Genomic DNA, 19,414 nt, shown 5'->3' with positions numbered 1-19,414 from the left:
CAAATAGTGAGACCCAGAGGAGAATGACGAGCACCACTAGGCGAGAGAATTGAGACATGTTAGGCTTTTTCGTCACAAGTGGTAGATCTTGAAGAGCGACATGAAGATTAGACAGTAGGTAACAAGATGGAGACTTATGTAGCAAGATGGTGAGACAGGAGTGGTAAGCTTAGAGTGAGACCATGTTCTAGGATCACAATGGATGACTTAGAAGTGATGCGACAAGTAGGTAAATTCATAACAGTTAGGAGTGACTATAGATTAGAGTTAAGGAAGAGACGACTTCAAAGAATGGAGTACAAGTAGGACAAAGAATGGAGTACAAACAGTTAATTGAGGAAAGATGGAGGCGACAGTGTGAGAGGGCATTCACGATCTCTGGGCTATGACATTCTAAGTCTGTGCAATACGAATGGGAGACTTAATATAGGCATCGAGAGATGGAATCAAGTATGGTTCCCCTTCAGAAAAGATAGAGAAGCAGAGTCTTAGGAACAAGTGAATTGGAGACAGTGGAACATATGCTATAAGTATCGAGGTAGCGCATAGATGTTGAGCCAGTAAGGACATGAGGATGGAGATCAGTACGGGCGGAACTCGAATGATGGTACAGGCACTTCTAGGGCAAGATGGACAACAGTGAGGGCAGCACAGAAGATATAGGGAGACAGCACGGAGATCTATATCGGAGACTAGTAGTTGACAGAATGAGAGACACTTTCAGAGAGTACATAAGAAGGGAGACGCACGTAATGACAAATTATGAATGCGAGACCAGTATGGCAGTGCGGCCAGAAGCTGTAGGAAACCGAATGGCCTACATCTACGCCCCAAAAACCTTATGACCCAGGTGGCCCACAAATTCTAATATTAGTAGCACTAGGCTCAGAAGCGTATGTACCTGCGACACATCTAATCTCGACCCAATTCCTTCGCTCACTGCTCAATCAAGAGTTCCTCTCTTCAAGGTGACTGCTTTTCTTTACTACTATAATCTGTTATTCATCTATTTAGTCTCTTTGTTCTCATAGAAATAGGGAATGACCATGAAATAGGCCAAAAGTTTAGCAGCATGAGGGGGCCACTGACACCTGGGCCCCCGGGCTTTTCCTGGTATCCCTGTGGGCCAGTCCGACACTGCAGTTGGGCGAGATGGAGATGGTATATATATATATATATATATATATATATATATATATATATATATATACACAAACACACACACATTGGGTTAGGAGACATCTGCACTCCTTCCTTCTGTAGCTTTCCCCAGTCAACTCCAGCCTGCCAATCAGAGGACAAGACAGAAAGCAGAGATTGTAGCAGATCTGGCCATACACTTTATGTGAATGAGACTTTAGCCATAAATCTGACACGGCAAGTCACATATTTATAGTGTCACTTTAAGATGTGTCAGTGTGAATGGGGTGACAGGGAAGGGGGGTCCCCACGAGAGACAATGTGTCGGCTGCACAAAGACCCTCTGTACTTTCCCCCCAGGACTCAGGGTCCCACGTCAGACCCGCCCAGGACACGGGGGCCACTTAAGGTCACTTCAAGATAAAACGCCCGCTGAGCACATATTTGAGCCTTTAATAATTAGCAGAAAGGCTGTTTGTAATCCCAGGCTTGAATTTCATTAAAGGGTAATATATATATATATATAAAGCAACTCACATCCATTTTATTGGATAACGAAGAAAGGCCAACTAATCTTATCTCTGTATTAAAGGTCATCAGCCTGTCTGAGCCTCCAAACTGTCACCAACCAATAGTAATAGCTCTAATAACAGCTTCATTGCTTATATTGATTTTATCCAGATATATCCATAGACTGATCCTATTCCTCTATATTATATCTGTATAACAGAACATTCTGTCCCAGTGGCTGCACAGATCTTATCTGATCCCCATTGTAAGCAGCAGTCCTGTCCTGCTTTATGGCAGCTGAGATTCTAGCTATCTGTATAACAGAACATTCTGTCCCAGTGACTGCACAGATCCTATCTGATCCCCATTGTAAGCAGCAGTCCTGTCCTGCTTTATGGCAGCTGAGATTCTAGCTATCTGTATAACAGAACATTCTGTCCCAGTGGCTGCACAGATCCTATCTGATCCCCATTGTAAGCAGCAGTCCTGTCCTGGCTTTATGGCAAGCTTGAGATTCTAGCTATCTGTATAACAGAACATTCTGTCCCAGTGGCTGCACAGATCCTATCTGATCCCCATTGTAAGCAGCAGTCCTGTCCTGCTTTATGGCAGCTGAGATTCTAGCTATCTGTATAAACAGAACATTCTGTCCCAGTGGCTGCACAAGATCCTATGCTGATCCCATTGTAAGCACAGGTCCTGTCTGCTTTATGGCAGCTGGAGATTCTATGCTATCTGTATACACAGAACATTTGTCACCAGTGGCGTCGCACAGACCCTATCTGATCCCATTGTAAAGCAGCAGTCCCTGTCCTGCTTTTATGCAGCTGAGATTCTAGCTATCTGTATAACAGAACATTCTGTCCCAGTGGCTGCACAGATCCTATCTGATCCCCATTTGTAAGCAGCAATGCCTGTCACATGCTTCATGGCAGCGTGAGATTCTAGCTATCTGTATACGAAACAGAAACATTCTGTCCCAGTGCTGCACAGATCCTATCTGATCCCCATTGTAAGCAGCAGTCCTGTCCTGTGCTTTATGGCAGCTGAGTTCCTGCTATCCTGTATACAGAAACATTCTTGTCCCAGTTGGCTGCACAGATCCTATCTGATCCCCATTGTAAGCAGCAGTCCTGTCCTGCTTTATGGCAGCTGAGAATTCTAGCTATCTGTATAACAGAACATTCTGTCCCAGTGGCTGCACAGAATCCTATCTGATCCCCATTGTAAGCAGCAGTCCTGTCCTGCTTTATGGCAGCTGAGATTCTAGCTATCTGTATAACAGAACATTCTGTCCCAGTGGCTGCACAGATCCTATCTGATCCCCATTGTAAGCAGCAGTCCTGTCCTGCTTTATGGCAGCTGAGATTCAGTGCATATAATATAAAAGTAGAAAGGGGAGGTTTGACCTTACAAAACCCCAGTGAGTAATAATCGGAGTAAATGATCTACAGAAGGAAAGACGTTGTATCCTGGTGTCAGTAAGGGATCGTAGAACCGATATTTGCCCAGGGCAGTGGCTGTTTGTTAGTCCCAGGGGCCGATACATTTTGCAGGGGGCAGATCCCGTCCTTAAATAACCTCGGTCGCATGGGCAGAAGTGCTGCATGTTTGCTTATCTGCTGATTGCGACACAGAACATGTTTTCCATACAAACACAGGACAAGAATAGGATGATCCTGGGGCTCAACGTTAACCCTGTGAGTGCCGGCACAGTGTTCTGAGACTTGTAGTTTGATATAAACAGTTGCAGCCTACACTGAATGAATTGTGACATGTGCAGTGTCAGTGTATTGCTCCTGTTTGTGCTCCTCATGCAGGAACCGCCTGTTTATGAATAAAGTGATCAGGCTGGAACACGCAGAGCTTTGTATAGACCTCCAGCCAGTAGGTGCCTTCCTGACCCTCCCCCCCCCAAGGGGCTGATGCAGAGTTTTTTTAAGGACAAAAAATTATTTGCATCGTTTTTATTTGCCTCCAGATACAGAATAAACAGGATCCTCCCTAAGCCCAGACTAATAGCTTGCTTTACAGCGCTGTAAAATATATTAGTGCGATATAAATACATGTTATTAATAATAATTATAATAATAACAGATTGTCCCCGGCCACCTATAAACCATATTCTTTAGTTCCACAGAGGCCGGACGTTCTCTATCTGCCAATATCCCTGTATCCGGCCTTAGTCTTCAGCTTCTGCCCCCAAGGGAATTAATTCCACCCCCCACTAAAGCCACTGACCTCAGAAATATGAAGCTTCGACAGAAACACATTCATGTTCTTGCAGAGCACCAGTCGATCAACTGCTGACCCCGACCCTCGCAGGGCCCCGAACTTGAACAATTTGCATCACCAGTGAGTATCTCTGCCAGGTTCTACGGCTGGTCCTAAATGTCAGGTTCTCTGGTGGTCTGTAGATATCAGGTCCTTCAGTGGGCGCTAGCCTTCAGGTTCTCTGGTGGGCCCTAGATGTCAGGTTCTCTTTTATTTTATAGATATGAGGTTCTGTGGTAGACCCTAACTTTCAGATTCTCTACTGGAACCTAGATGCCAGGTTCTCTGGTAGGCTATAGATATCATGTTCTACAATGGGCCCTAGCTGTCAGGTTCTCTGGTGGGCCCTAGATGTCCCATTCTCTGGTGGTCTGTAGATATGAGGTTCTGTGATAGGCCCTAAGTGTCAGGTTCTTTAGTGGAACCTAGATGTCAGGTTCTCTGGTAGGCTATAGATATCAGGTCCTACAGTGGGCCGTAGCTGTCAGGTTCTCTGGTGGGCCCTAGATGTCCCATTCTCTGGTGGTCTGTAGATATGAGGTTCTGTGATAGGCCCTAACTGTCAGGTTCTTTAGTGGAACCTAGATGTCAGGTTCTCTGGTGGTCTGTAGATATCAGGTCCTTCAGTGGGCCCTAGATGTCAGGTTCTCTTGTGTTTTGTAGATATGAGGTTCTGTGGTAGGCCCTAACTGTCAGGTTCTCTAGTGGAACCTAGATGTCAGGTTCTCTGTTGGGCTGTTGGGTTTAATGTCAGAAGTCTGGGGACCATAGATGTCAGACTCTGTGGTGGGCCCAAGATGTCAGGTTCAAAATGTAAATACTGTTGCAGGGGATTCTGGGAGTTGTAGTAGATGGTTTATAATAATATATCAAAGATTTTTTTTCACTTCTAAATAGACTAACGTTGTGTTAGGAAATGTCTGTTTATTTCAGCCCCTGGTCTTTCCCGTTTGACACGTTTTGAGGTGGGGGCTCGGCATCCTGTTTAGAGGCCACAAATCTCAAACCACAAGGGCTCGTGTCTGTGGCCCTTCAGATAAGGGAGTGTTTGGAACTTTAAAACTGATAAAATAGTCAGAGTGTGTATTAAACTGAACCCCACCCGAGTCATTCAGATCTTGTCACATTAACCCTTTATTATCACAAGTCCCACAGTTACATCCGGACTGCAATTAACACCTTCACAGCTCCAGACATATGTGTGTGTGGGTGGGAGCTGCCATACTGTTTTTCTTAACCCCCCCAACAGCTTTTGGGTTTTCTGCTTTGACCTGAACAGGCCAGAGATAAGTTACTCATAGTGGTACTCGTATCACTATAGTATCCTGCAGCTTCTGTACATTCATCCCTCTCAATCTGAGCAATGTACAGAAGGAAAGTAGATAGAAAGTGATTCATATAATTCACGTTCCTAGACTTGTGCACAAAACCTGAATGAGCAGAATTCTGTGCTGGGCAGGGGCTGGGGAAGGGGTTAAAGCTCTAGGGGCCACGCACGCAGGCTGAGGGGTTTGTGTAATGGAAAAAGCCCAGGTGTGCGGCAAATGTGCCGGGATTCTTTACTGGAGAAAGACGCCCCTGGGAACGTTTAATTTCAGCCTTAAAACACAGTAATGTGGGTTCATGCCAGTCCCATGTTTACCCTGCCTCTCACACTGCTCCACAAACTGAGCTTTGGGGGGGTAAATAGGATCAACTGCTTTGGGCCCTACACAGAGAGGCCCTGCAAAGCAAAAGTTGCAGTTGAGGGAGAGAAGGTGTAGTTGGACAAGATGGAGACAGTAAGACAAGATGGAGACAGTAGGACAAGATGGAGACAGTTGGACAAGATGGAGACAGTAAGACAAGATGGAGACAGTAGGACAAGATGGAGACAGTAGGACAAGATGGAGACAGTAGGACAAGATGGAGATAGTAGGGCAAGATGGAGACTGTAGGGCAAGATGGAGACAGTAGGACAAGATGGAGACGGTTGGACAAGATGGAGACAGTAGGACAAGATGGAGACAGTAGGACAAGATGAAGACGGTTGAAACACAGATGAAATGTTGACATAGATTGAGACGAGGGGGTCAATGGAGACAGTAGGGCAGAATGGAGTACGGTTGGACAAGATGGAGAACAGTAGGACAAGATGGAGACAGTAGGGCAATATGAGACAGTAGGGCAAGATGGAGGACGGTTGGAACAAGATGGAGACAGTAGGAAAGAATGGAAGACAGTAAAGGACAAGATGGAGGACAGTAGGGCAAGATGGAGAGCGTGTGGTACATAGATGGAGACAGTAAGGACAAGGATGGAGACAAATAGAGCCAAGATGGAGACAGTAAGAGAAGATGGAGAGAGGACAAAGATGGACAGTAGGAACAAGAGGGAGACAGTAGGCAAGTGGAGAACAATAAGAGCTAAGATGAGACAGTAAGAGAAGATGGAAGTACAGTAGACAAGATGCGGAGACAGTAGGACAAGAGGAAGAACAGTAAGGTGAAAGAGGGAGAGCAGTTGGACAAGATGGAGACAGTAAGGGCAAGATGGAGACAGTAGGACAAGATGGAGCACAGTAGGACAAGATGGAGACAGTAGGCAAGATGGAGACATTAGAAACTGATAGGACATGTAAGAGATTATAGGCACTAGAAGGGGGATGTCGCAGCGCCGTAGGGCAGGTCGTAGAAGATGAGAAAGACACCGGCGAGAGATACGTCAGAGACTCCCCTGGACGGAACGATGGCATGAGCAGATCGCCGATTGACACACTCGGGGTTGATGGCCTACTCGGCCTACTTGCGTGAGAGTGGGCAGACGCAGCGCTCCGCGCGGTGTAGAGTGGTGAGATTCAACGTAGAATATATCTAATGCCGTGTGCTCGCCAATCATCCCGACAAGCCGTGCAGATATGGTGCGCGCATAACGTTATATGAAATTGGAAGACAGATTAGGACAGATGAGACGAGTTGGACAAAGATGGCAGACAGTGGTGACAAGAGGGAGAAGTAGGACAAGATGGAGACAGTAAGGGCAAGACTGGAGACAGTAGGAGCAACATGAGGACCAGAAGGCAAAGATGACGAGACATTAATGGACATATAGATGGAGACAGTAGAGCAGGATGCGAGAGAAGTATAGAGTAAAGATAGGATGACAGTAGGACAAGATGAGAGACATAGGACAAATGGAAGACAGTAGGACAAGATGGAAACAAGTAGGAACAAGGATGAGACAGGTTTGTAACAAGAGGAGACGGTCTGAGAGCAAGAGGAGACAGTGGGGCAAGAATGGGAGAATCAGTGGACAAGAAATGGAGACAAGTAAGGACAAGATTTGAGACAATAGGAAAGATGGAGACAGTAGGACGATAGATGGAACATGTAGAACAAGATGGAGACAGTAGGACAAGATTGAGACAATAGGACAAGATGGAGACAGTAGGGCAAGATGGAGACAGTAGGACAAGATGGAGACATTAGGACAAGAATGGAGTAATTTACAGCCTATAGAGATTATGTTGACATGAGGATCAAGGTGCTGGGAGTTGCAGTTCAACGTCAGCTGAGGTGCCATAGGCAGATCAGTCGAACTTTAGCTAAGTAATTGCTCCTATTCAGCTTTGCATCTGTCGCTGCACTTTTAACGATGGCGTTAACCCATCCCTGCCCAGAACAAATAAAGACGTTGTGTTGCTCTTTATCGAAATGAAAGAGTTAAACATAGAGGGCGGGGGCTGCAGTTTCACTTCCTCTCGTGCCAGACTGACATACAGACAGCCCAGTGGCACATTGGCTCAGACGTGGGGCAAACTGGTTCCTTCATATCAGCGAGTGACATCGGGGTCCCCAGGAGATTCAGACACAAAATGTCCACCGCTTCCCTACCGCCATTTTGTCGTTGGAAATTCTCTCCTCCCTGTTTTTTTTTTTTTTGTTCACCGTGAATAAACGCATCCGCTCAGGAGAGAGGGGGGTCGGAGAGACACAGAACCTTCCTGTTCCATTTAGTTAGGGGGCTGCTGGAGTCTGGGCATGGGGGGGGGAAGGAAAAAGCGAGAGAAAAAGGGAGAGAATTTGGCCAAAAACCAACTCCGACATTTGTCAGGACAACCTTGGGATGGTGCCATTAACCCTTCCCTCTCCCTTGGCAAAAGCCCTCGTTACTGACAGTTACAGCCCCCCCTTCCCTCCGTCCTACTGTGTGACCCTCCAGCAGCGCCAGGGTTAAATCAATACGGGAAAGAGAATAAGGGGGGACCTTCTATTCTGTAAATAACCCCAAAACTAGAAAACTAATTGTGTCCGAATGAATTAATTTCGTCAGATTCCGCCTCGTTATTTGGGGGCCGATTCACTAACTTCGAATGAAGGATTCGAAGTAAAAAAACTTTGAATTTTGAAGTGTTATTTGGGCTATTTCGACCATCGAATGGGCTACTTCGACCTTCGAATCGAAGGATTCAAACTAAAAATCGTTTGACTATTCGACCATTCCATAATCGAAGTACTGTCTCTTTAAAAAAACTTCGACCCCCTAGTTTGCCATCTAAAAGCTACCGAAGTCAATGTTAGTCTATGGGGAAGGTCCCCATAGGCTTTCCTAAGTTTTATTGATCGAAGGATATTCCTTCGATCGTTGGATTAAAATCCTTCGAATCGAACGATTCGAAAGATTTAATCGTTCGATCGAAGGAAGAATCGTTCGATCGTACTATCTGCGTTAAATCCTTCGACTTCGATATTCGAAGTCCAAGGATTTTAATTCCCAGTCGAATAGCGAGGGTTAATTAACCCTCGATATTCGACCCTTAGTGAATCGGCCCCTTAGTGTTTTCTGAACTAATTGTCGTCACATTTAGAAGGTTCATGTCCACTTCATAGGAAAAAGAATGGGGACCCCTGTGCCCCAACATCCAGGTATTAATAAGCAGTTGCCCCTTCCTTTGCTGCTATAACTGCACCAGGGTTTCTGGGAAGGTTCCCACCGGATGTTGGAATATGGTTGCTGGGAGTTGTTGCTGGGAGTTGCTGCCATTCAGCCACAAGAGCATTAGTGAGGCCGGCCTGTGATGTCGGGGTTCAGGCTCACAGTTGGGGTTCCAGTTCATCCCACAGGGGTTCAGTTGGGTTGAAGTCGGGGTGCACGTTGATGTTTCTTCCTCTGATCACCTATAAAGACATTGCTAAGAGTATATCTAGAATCCCTGCCATAAAGCAAGACAGAAGTGTTGTATTTAGCCAGACAGGAAGTCAAGTCAGTACATTGAGCAGCAGATACACCTGGGATCTGGCCTGGAGTAAATACCTGCACTGAGTAACCTCTGCCAATGTGTTTCTACAGGAGAGACACCGGCCTTCAGATTAACCCTTCGGATGCTACAGCCATGGCGACAGAGGTAAGTGACTCGCAGCGACATCTTATTAAGGCTTAATAAACTGGTTGTTTACTGACTCTCATATGAAACACATGAAAGTCCTAATCCCTTCACCATCTCATTGTGTAGTAAATACGGGCAGCGCGGTGCCTTTGATCTCATCGTGTGACTCACTTGTGGGAGTGACATCATATTTGCTCAGGCGCCGCTTACATGAGACAGACGAGTATTTCCACCTCTTACACTTCCCGGCCTTTTGACTCGTCAAACAAAATATCACATTCACTGACCTGTGAAGTCACATGAAAGGTCACAGATACATATTGTGTCAGGAGCAGCAGTGCAGACTGAATGAATGGATATTGGGAAGTTGTATCAGGAGTCAGAAGCAGCAGTGCAGAGAAAGGGACAGACACAATGACAGTTACACAGAACTATAAACCCAGTGAGAATGAGGAATGAATGGATATTGGGAAGTTGTATCAGGAGTCAGAAGCAGCAGTGCAGAGAAAGGGACAGACACAATGACAGTTACACAGAACTATAAACCCAGTGAGAATGAGGAATGAATGGATATTGGGAAGTTGTATCAGGAGTCAGAAGCAGCAGTGCAGAGAAGAGAAAGGGACAGACACAATGACAGTTACACAGAACTATAAACCCAGTGAGAATGAGGAATGAATGGATATTGGGAAGTTGTATCAGGAGTCAGAAGCAGCAGTGCAGAGAAGAGAAAGGGACAGACACAATGACAGTTACACAGAACTATAAACCCAGTGAGAATGAGGAATGAATGGATATTGGGAAGTTGTATCAGGAGTCAGAAGCAGCAGTGCAGAGAAAGGGACAGACACAATGACAGTTACACAGAACTATAAACCCAGTGAGAATGAGGAATGAATGGATATTGGGAAGTTGTATCAGGAGTCAGAAGCAGCAGTGCAGAGAAAGGGACAGACACAATGACAGTTACACAGAACTATAAACCCAGTGAGAATGAGGAATGAATGGATATTGGGAAGTTGTATCAGGAGTCAGAAGCAGCAGTGCAGAGAAGAGAAAGGGACAGACACAATGACAGTTACACAGAACTATAAACCCAGTGAGAATGAGGAATGAATGGATATTGGGAAGTTGTATCAGGAGTCAGAACCAGCAGTGCAGGGATGTATTAGTAACTGTAGGGAGTTGGGGTGCTTTATATATATAAATATATCAGTGAGTAGTGTGTCAGTAGTAGGTTACAAGGAGGTTACAATGTCTGACTGTCACATTCTCAGCTCTGGGGGCTCCTGCCAGTTTAACCCCCCCCCCCCCTCATATAGAAACTGCCACCTGTTCCCTCGCTGCTCTCGCCAGACCCGTTTCGTATGTTAAACAGTTGAAATACTCGTCTGAATTCCTCCCGTCTGCAGTTGGTCTCTCTGAGACACGTCGCTGTTACACGTAGGGAATGTGCCGCAGTCATTGCTGAAATACAACTCCCAGAATCCTCTGAGATCCTTAGGAACCAGAGTAATGTCATTAGATCCACATCCTGGTTACTTAGTACTCAATGCTGGAGACTGAATTTAGCACCAGATTGGGGGGTAGAAAATGACAGAAGAGAACTTTCACTGGATTGGGAAGTGTTAACCCTACGTCAGCTGCATCTTTCCCTATAGGGAGACAATACAGAGGCCACTTCCATTGCCTCTTCCCCCAACAGGTGCCCCATTCACCCCGAATAATTGGCCGTCACACACTCACCTGTTCAACAGCCATTTAGCCTCTCCCCCTAATCCTGCGGCCGCTTTATGTTACACCCTTAACCCTCGCCCTCCTGGGTCTGACTCCCCTGCTCCCCCTCACCCCAGTCAGACTCAGCCTGTGCATAGGATCTGTGCAGCCACTGGGACAGAATGTTCTGTTATACAGATAGCTAGAATCTCAGCTGCCATAAAGCAGGACAGGACTGCTGCTTACAATGGGGATCAGATAGGATCTGTGCAGCCCACTGGGACAGAATGTTCTGTTATACAGATAGCTAGAATCTCAGCTGCCATAAAGCAGGACAGGGACTGCTGCTTACAATGGGGATCAGATAGGATCTGTGCAGCCACTGGGACAGAATGTTCTGTTATGACAGATAGCTAGAATCTCAGCTGCCATAAAGCAGGACAGGACTGCTGCTTACAATGGGATCAGATAGGATCTGTGCAGCCACTGGGACAGGAATGTTCTGTTTATACAGATAGCTAGATCTCAGCTGCCATAAAGCAGGACAGGACTGCTGCTTACAATGGGGATCAGATAGGATCTGTGCAGCCACTGGACAGAATGTTCTGTTATACAGATAGCTAGAATCTCAGCTGCCATAAAGCAGGACAGGACTACTGCTTTACAATGGGGATCAGAGGATTGAGGATGTGCAGCCACTGGGACAGAATGTTCTGTTATACAGATAGCTAGAATCTCAGCTGCCATAAAGCAGGACAGGACTGCTGCTTTACAATGGGATCAGACAGGATCTGTGCAGCCACTGGACAGAATGTTCTGTTATACATGATTAGCTAGAATCTCAGCTGCCATAAAGCAGGACAGGACTGCTGCTTACAATGGGGATCAGATAGGATTCTGTTGCAGCCACTGGGACAGAATGTTCTGTTATACAGATAGCTAGAATCTCAGCTGCCATAAAGCAGGACAGGACTGCTGCTTCCAATGGGGATCAGATAGGATCTTGTGCAGCCACTGGGACAGAATGTTCTGTATACCAGATAGCTAGAATCTCAGCCTGCCATAAAGCAGGACTGGACTGCTGCTTACAATGGGGATCAGATAGGATCTGTGCAGCCACTGGGACAGAATGTTCTGTTATACAGATAGCTAGAATCTCAGCTGCCATAAAGCAGGACAGGACTGCTGCTAAACTGTCAGTCGTGGGAATTGCAGTTTAAATACAGATGTGAGACAGGCTGTTCCTTGTATATTATTACAGGTGCCCCTGGCTGTGCTGCAATGAATTTACATGGGGCAAAATCACAGGAGGTAAGTGGCTTTGGCAGATCAGTGATTTCCAATCAGAATGGAGAATTCTGGGTAATGGACTGAGCGATTCACTAGAAGGAAGGGAATTCTGGGAGATAAATCCATCTCTGGGCAGTGATGTGGGAGCAGCTGGGGTGACAGGGTGGTGAGACCCAGAGGGTGGGTGTTGGGGTGCTGGGAGTTGGTTCCTTACAAATAAAATTGATTTGCTCTTTCAGGGATAGTGAAACCCCCAGCTCTGCCCTATAATTGCCCTGACAGTTTGCCCAGGTGGATACGTTGCCCTTTGCAGGGAGAGTGAACTTGTGGTTCTCATGTGAGTCGGATCCATCACTGGTGATTGTGGTGCAAGTGAAATTCACATCACTCGGGGCCCTCCTCTCACTGTCATCTGAGGGACAAACTGTCATCTGAGGCAAAACCCACCAGACAATTACCCTCATTTCACTTTAACTCTTCTGACTCACTGAATTCCTAAGGAACCATGGGAGTTGCCGGTCAATGCCGGAACCATATGACCAACCTGCTGGAACCCACCAAACTGTTACTGCCAATGAGGGGCACACAATTATGGGGTACAGGGGGGCACCAGTGTAGAATGCCCAGTGAGACCCTAATTAATGAGCAATTTCAACCACTGATTGAACTGAAACTTTCCTGAAATTGACTTCAGCTTCTACACTAGCCGCTGGTGGGTGCAGGGAGTTGTAACCAGTGTTCTAAAATGTCTTGACCATCTCTTATTCCTGAACTGAAAGGGTTAATTAAATTTGGCTGAGGGGCAGAGAGCTGAATAGAGGAACAGTAACTGGCGCCTAAATTATGGCAGTGAGACCCCCTAGTGGCTGCTCCCTGGTACTGTCTCATATTGGATTAAACCAAGCGCTGACGCTAGAGTCTGGGCGGAGCCTTGTGAAATGACGCACTGGCTCCTCCTTCTCCTTTCACCTGACACTGACTGGCCCCAACAACACTGAACAACCATTACAGACAATGGGCCCCTGCAATTTAATAATGAAAGTTGTACTTCCCCTTCAGGAAAACTTGGGGAGGGAAGTAGAGACAGTCACACGAGTACCAGGAAATACACTCCCCCGTGCAAAGGAAGTACAGACAGTCACATGACTACCAGGAATTACACTACCCCGTGCAAAGGAAGTTAGGAAGAACAGTCACACGAGTACCAGGAAATACACTCCCCCGTGCAAAGGAAGTAGAGACAGTCACACACGTACCAGGAAATACACTCCCCATGCCAAGGAAGTAGAGGGACAGTCACACACGTACTCAGGAAAATACCACTCCCCGTGCAAGGAGGTAGAAGACAGTCACGACGAGTACCAAGGAAATAACACCTCCCCCGTGCAAAGGAAGAACGAGACAGTCCACACGAGTACCAGAAATACACTCCCGTGCAAAGGAAGTAGAGACAGTCACACGAGTTACCAGGCAAAAACTCCGGCGCAGTAGCATAAGGAATAGAGACAGTCACACGAGTACCAGGAATACACTGCTCGCGCGTGCAAAGAAGTAGAGACAGTCACACGAGTCAGGAAATACACACTCCCCCGTGCAAAGGAAGTAGAAGACAGTCACACGAGTACCAGGAAAAACACTACCCCCGTGCAAAGGAAGAAAAGAGACAGTTGCACACGAGTAAACAGGAAATACACTCCCCACGTTGCAAAGGAAGTAGAGACAGTCACACAAGTACCAGGAAATACACTCCCCCGTGCAAAGGAAGTAGAGACAGTCACAGCGGAGTACCGGAAATACACTCCCCCGTGCAAGAAGTGAACATAGACAGTCACATTTATACTATGGATTATATCTATCTTCTCTTCCGTGCAAGTGAAGTAGAGATTCATGCTCTTATCACGAGTATATTCTCTGAGTGTAAAATTACATTCTCTCCTTGACTGTTCATTATTAGGATTAGTATATTTATCATTGTTTCACATGAGTACGTCAGGAAATACACTCCCACCGTGCAAAGGAAGTAGAGACAGTCACATCAGTACCAGGAAATACACTCCCCCGTGCCAAGGAAGTAGAGACAGTCACACGAGTACCAGGAAATGCACTCCCCCGTGCAAAGGAAGTAGAGACAGTCACATGAGTACCAGGAAATACACTCCCCCGTGCAAAGGAAGTAGAGACAGTCACATGAGTACCAGGAAATACACTCCCCCGTGCAAAGGAAGTACAGACAGTCACATGACTACCAGGAATTACACTACCCCGTGCAAAGGAAGTAGAGACAGTCACACGAGTACCAGGAAATACACTCCCCCGTGCAAAGGAAGTAGAGACAGTCACACACGTACCAGGAAATACACTCCCCCATGCAAAGGAAGTAGAGACAGTCACACACGTACTAGGAAATACACTCCCCCGTGCAAAGGAAGTAGAGACAGTCACACGAGTACCAGGAAATACACTCCCCCGTGCAAAGGAAGAAGAGACAGTCACACGAGTACCAGGAAATACACTCCCCCGTGCAAAGGAAGTAGAGACAGTCACACACAGTACCAGGAAATACACTCCCCCGTGCAAAGGAAGTAGAGACAGTCACACGAGTACCAGGAAAAAAACTCCCCCGTGCAAAGGAAGTAGAGACAGTCACACGAGTACCAGGAAATACACTCTCCCGTGCAAAGGAAGTAGAGACAGTCACACGAGTACCAGGAAATACACTCCCCCGTGCAAAGGAAGTAGAGACAGTCACACGAGTACCAGGAAAAAAACTCCCCCGTGCAAAGGAAGTAGAGACAGTCACATGAGTACCAGGAAATACACTCCCCCGTGCAAAGGAAGAAGAGACAGTCACATAGAGGAAATACACAAGTAAAGACCAGGAAGTAGCGACAAACATGAAGTGAATAATTACTTAATCATATTTTGTGAGTTGAATTATTAGAATTTCTGAAGTTCGGGGGTATTTTCTGGAAGATTGTGCAGAGGAAGGAAGTGTCTTAATATCCTAACCCCCATCTCATGGTTTGTGGGTGCAGCAAATATCATATGAATGTTTCCAGTCAATTCATTCTTATAGGCCAATACGCTGGACTTCCTCCTACTGAAGACGGGCTAGTGGCTACTGACTGTTTATGGCACAGTCGGGGTCACTGGCTGTTCTGGGGGGGCAGTTTGTGGCAGGGGGGGGCGCATGGGGACAGAAATGTGTAAATTGTGCAGTAAATGCAGCAGACGATTAATTCCCACAATCCCTTGTTTGTCATTCTCAGACTCTCTGACGCTGGTGAGAAGAGAAGAACGACGGGTGCTACAGCGCTGCCCTATATGTTGGTGCTTTATACTTAATAATAATCATCATCATCATCATGTTTCCTGATCCTCTGAACTCCCTTAGCTATTTAAAGGGTAAATAAACCCCATTTCTGTGCAGCCATTTTGGATAAAGGTGACAACCTGCTTCCTGTTTGGCCCCTCGCTCTCTTACTAAGGGCCCATCATGGTTTGTATTTGCTTTTCCAGGTAACTTTGTCCCCCGTTATACGGGATCCTTACAGCTGACTGTATTTCAACCCCCAGGTGAGCTCCGCGGGACACGGCTCTTCCCAGATTCCAACTGCCCTTTGGGGTGAGGTAGTAGGTTGTTTAGTTGTGGGTTGCACCCCGACATTTGGAGAACTATACAATCTACTGTCTTTCCTGAAGTGGCTGTGATGTCATCGCTGGAGCGGCGCCGGTAAAGATTAAACGGCAACAAAAGCTAAAATTGAGCTACGAATGATACGAGAGATGCTGGTAACCTAGGGATCATGGGAGATTTTCCTATGCACTTCTGACTTCCTGCCATTAAGTCACACAATTATGGGCGGAGTTAGGGGACCCTCCCATGTACATATATATTATCCTATTGGCTTAGGGAGTTTTTTAGGTTTAATTTCTCTATTTTGGCTGCCGCCGCCTTGCCGGGATGAGGTAGTAGGTTGTGTGGTTTCAGGGCAGTGATTTTTGCCCCAATCAGGAGATAACTATACAACCTACTGCCTTCCCTGGTGGGCGCCATGTCTGTGCCAAATAGGGGGTTCATGAAGAACGTCCTCCGGAATCTGAAGAACCTGCAGGTTGATCGGGTCCCTATTGTGTCACACAGTGGGCCCCCCCAATAACTCGCTCCCCCATTTTAATAAAAACCTACAATTTCATAACTATGATTCCGACTCCCGGCGTGTTCTGTTCTCATACAGGGGAGCGTGAGACGGGGCGACTCTACACTTCAGACTTTGGGTTCAATGTGAATGTGCAGCGCTTAGTTATATGTTGGTGCTATATAAGGGAGCCTGTGTGCGTCCTGGTCTTGCTTAGCCCCACTTACTAATGAGAGGGTGTGGTTAGTCACGACAAAGCCCCTCCCCCCTCCATGTTTAAAGGGGAACTCCACAAAAACATAACTTTTTTAAACGTAAACATAATGTCAAGCAACTTTACAATATACATAATTTAAAAAATATGCAGACTTTTCATGATTTTTAATGGTTCCCTAAGCCCAGCCCCCTGCGCTGATCTGTCTGACTACTTTGCTGAGCTGTCTGACTACTGTTAATTTGTATCATCTGTCCTCAGCCTGCATCCTCCAAACCCCACAATTCCCTGCTCACGTGATTTCAATAAGGAAAGGAACATCCCAGTGCAATGCATTGTGGGTTATGTAGTTCCTGCATGCTGTCTGTAACTGTGGAGTAGCTGTTCATCAGTGTTGTTGTCCCTTACATTTTGAAGAAACAGGTGACAGTGATGGGTATATTAGGGGTCCCTGTGTTATGTGGCCTCTTTATCAAATTTTGGTTTGGAAGCCTGAGTTCCCCTTTAATGATATTAATATTGGACAAGTTACAAGTAGTAGGATTTCTGCATTGGAGCTGCGGCGCCATCTACTGGTCTCTGTCCTCAATCACATACAGACGCCTTAGTAGCTCAGGCTGAAAAAACCCTGGGGCCCCCCTGCTGCACGGAGAACATGGAAACTATATATAAGACCCTAACCTAGTGCTCAGTCTGATCACTGGTTGCCAAGGTCACTGATCCTAGCAACAGGCAGCGTTTGGATTTGCAAGTGGGATAGAAAACTATATACATTATATATTTATATATATATATATATATATATATATATATATATATATATATCTATGACCCACTGAAACTGGCTGATTCTCTCCTATTATCCCCCTATTTCTCAATAAAGTACAGAGAGTAACAATGAAAATATAAAGGGAATGAATCCCAGGGAATGCTCTGATTCTCAGTGTTTGGCTCAGCCCAGCGTCGTCTCCTCAGTCTCACTCCCCTCCCAGTAATTACACGTTTCTCTGTAAGTTTGGTAATTAAACGTGTTTCCCCCGAGGGGCAGAACTGCACAACTCACTAACAGCTTCTTAATTAAGTCCAGAACAAAGAAACCAACCTCCGAAATCTCATTAGTTCCACCCGCAGCGCCTCCTTTACTCTTCATCCAGAGAAGCAACGAAACACTGATATAACCCCCCAATATCCCATACGCACCCCCCATATTATATATTTACCAATTTGTATTCCCCTGTCACAGTGACACCCCCATATCATATATGCACATAATGTAAGTGTATAATATATAGGCACAGTCCTCCATCTTTCCTCTGTCACCCCCATATCATATATGCACATAATGTAAGTGTATAATATATAGGCACAGCCCCCCATCTTTCCTCTGTCACCCCCATATCATATATGCACATAATGTAAGTGTATAATATATAGGCACAGCCCCCCATCTTTCCTCTGTCCACCCCATATCATATATGCACATAATGTAAGTGTATAATATATAGGCACAGCCCCCCATCTTTCCCCTGTCACCCCCATATCATATATGCACATAATGTAAGTGTATAATATATAGGGCACAGCCCCCCATCTTTCCTCTGTCACCCCCATATCATATATGCACATAATGTAAGTGTATAATATTAGGCACAGCCCCCCATCTTACTCTGTCACCCCCATATCATATATGCACATAATGTAAGTGTATAATATATAGGCACAGATATACCCCCATCTTTCCTCTGTCACCCCCATATCATATATGCACATAATGTAAGTGTATAATATATAGGCACATCCCCCATCTTTCCTCTGTCACCCCATATCATATATGCACATAATGTAAGTGTATAATATATAGGCACAGCCCCCCATCTTTCCTCTGTCACCCCCATATCATATATGCACATAATGTAAGTGTATAATATATGGGCACAGCCCCCCATCTTTCCTCTGTCACCCCCATATCATATATGCACATAATGTAAGTGTATAATATATAGGCACAGCCCCCCATCTTTCCCCTGTCACCCCCATATCATATATGCACATAATGTAAGTGTATAATATATAGGCACAGATATACCCCCATCTTTCCCCTGTCACCCCCATATCATATATGCACATAATGTAAGTGTATAATATATAGGCACAAGGGAGAGTAAAGCAGTAGTAGTGGAGAGTTCTGGGTGCAGATTGATTGGTGGTCGCAGGTGGAACCGCCAGTGCAGGAGGAAGCACAGACATGTCTGTCGGACACAAGACAAAGTGTAACCCTGTGAATGCATTTTAACCCATTGTGGGCCACCCCGGGACTTATGGTGGTTTGAGGTCAATAGAATATGTCGATGGCTTTATACTGTTACTGAGTGCTCTGTATACACATCACTTATGTCCCTTATACACAGTTATAGGTTCCTATTCCTCTATAGTCACAGCAATCACTAACAGTAACACCCATGATGCAACGGGGGAAGCCCCTTGTTTCATCAGCTAAACCGGCACGTAGTCACAAGGGAGAGCTCGGTGTGTAGGATTTTTATCAGAAATGATGGCAGACACAACCAATTTGATTAGTGTTGGGGGGGGGGCACAATCCATTATATCCAATAAGATCATTGCCATAAAATATTCATTAAAAAAAATGTTTTGCAAATGTTTCGTTTCTCCCTGAATTTCAGTGAGAAGTTGGTTAGGAGAGATGAATATGGGAAACACAGGGCCGGAGAATAAACACATTTTGATACAATTACCCTCCCCCACTAC

General features: G+C 45.8%; 1 long non-coding RNA gene across 2 annotated transcripts in view; it reads left to right on the top strand.

The window, feature by feature from the left end:
- The window catches only part of LOC121402086, a 35,437-nt gene extending 19,452 nt beyond the window's left edge, over positions 1 to 15,985 (top strand). The window contains exons 5-6 of one of the 2 annotated variants that reach the window (XR_005966528.1): positions 9,253 to 9,307; positions 15,565 to 15,985. This is a non-coding gene — a long non-coding RNA (uncharacterized LOC121402086). Of the gene's footprint in view, positions 1 to 9,252; positions 9,308 to 12,266; positions 13,469 to 15,564 lie in introns of those variants that run through there. The other variant, XR_005966529.1, reaches the window with a different exon arrangement.
- Positions 15,986 to 19,414: the final 3,429 nt, after the last annotated feature.

Source organism: Xenopus laevis, chromosome 3S, assembly GCF_017654675.1.
Source record: "Xenopus laevis strain J_2021 chromosome 3S, Xenopus_laevis_v10.1, whole genome shotgun sequence".
Taxonomy (NCBI): Eukaryota; Metazoa; Chordata; class Amphibia; order Anura; family Pipidae; genus Xenopus; species Xenopus laevis.
The sequence above is the reverse complement of the archived record's forward strand: the minus strand, read 5'-3'. Positions and strand labels throughout refer to the sequence as shown.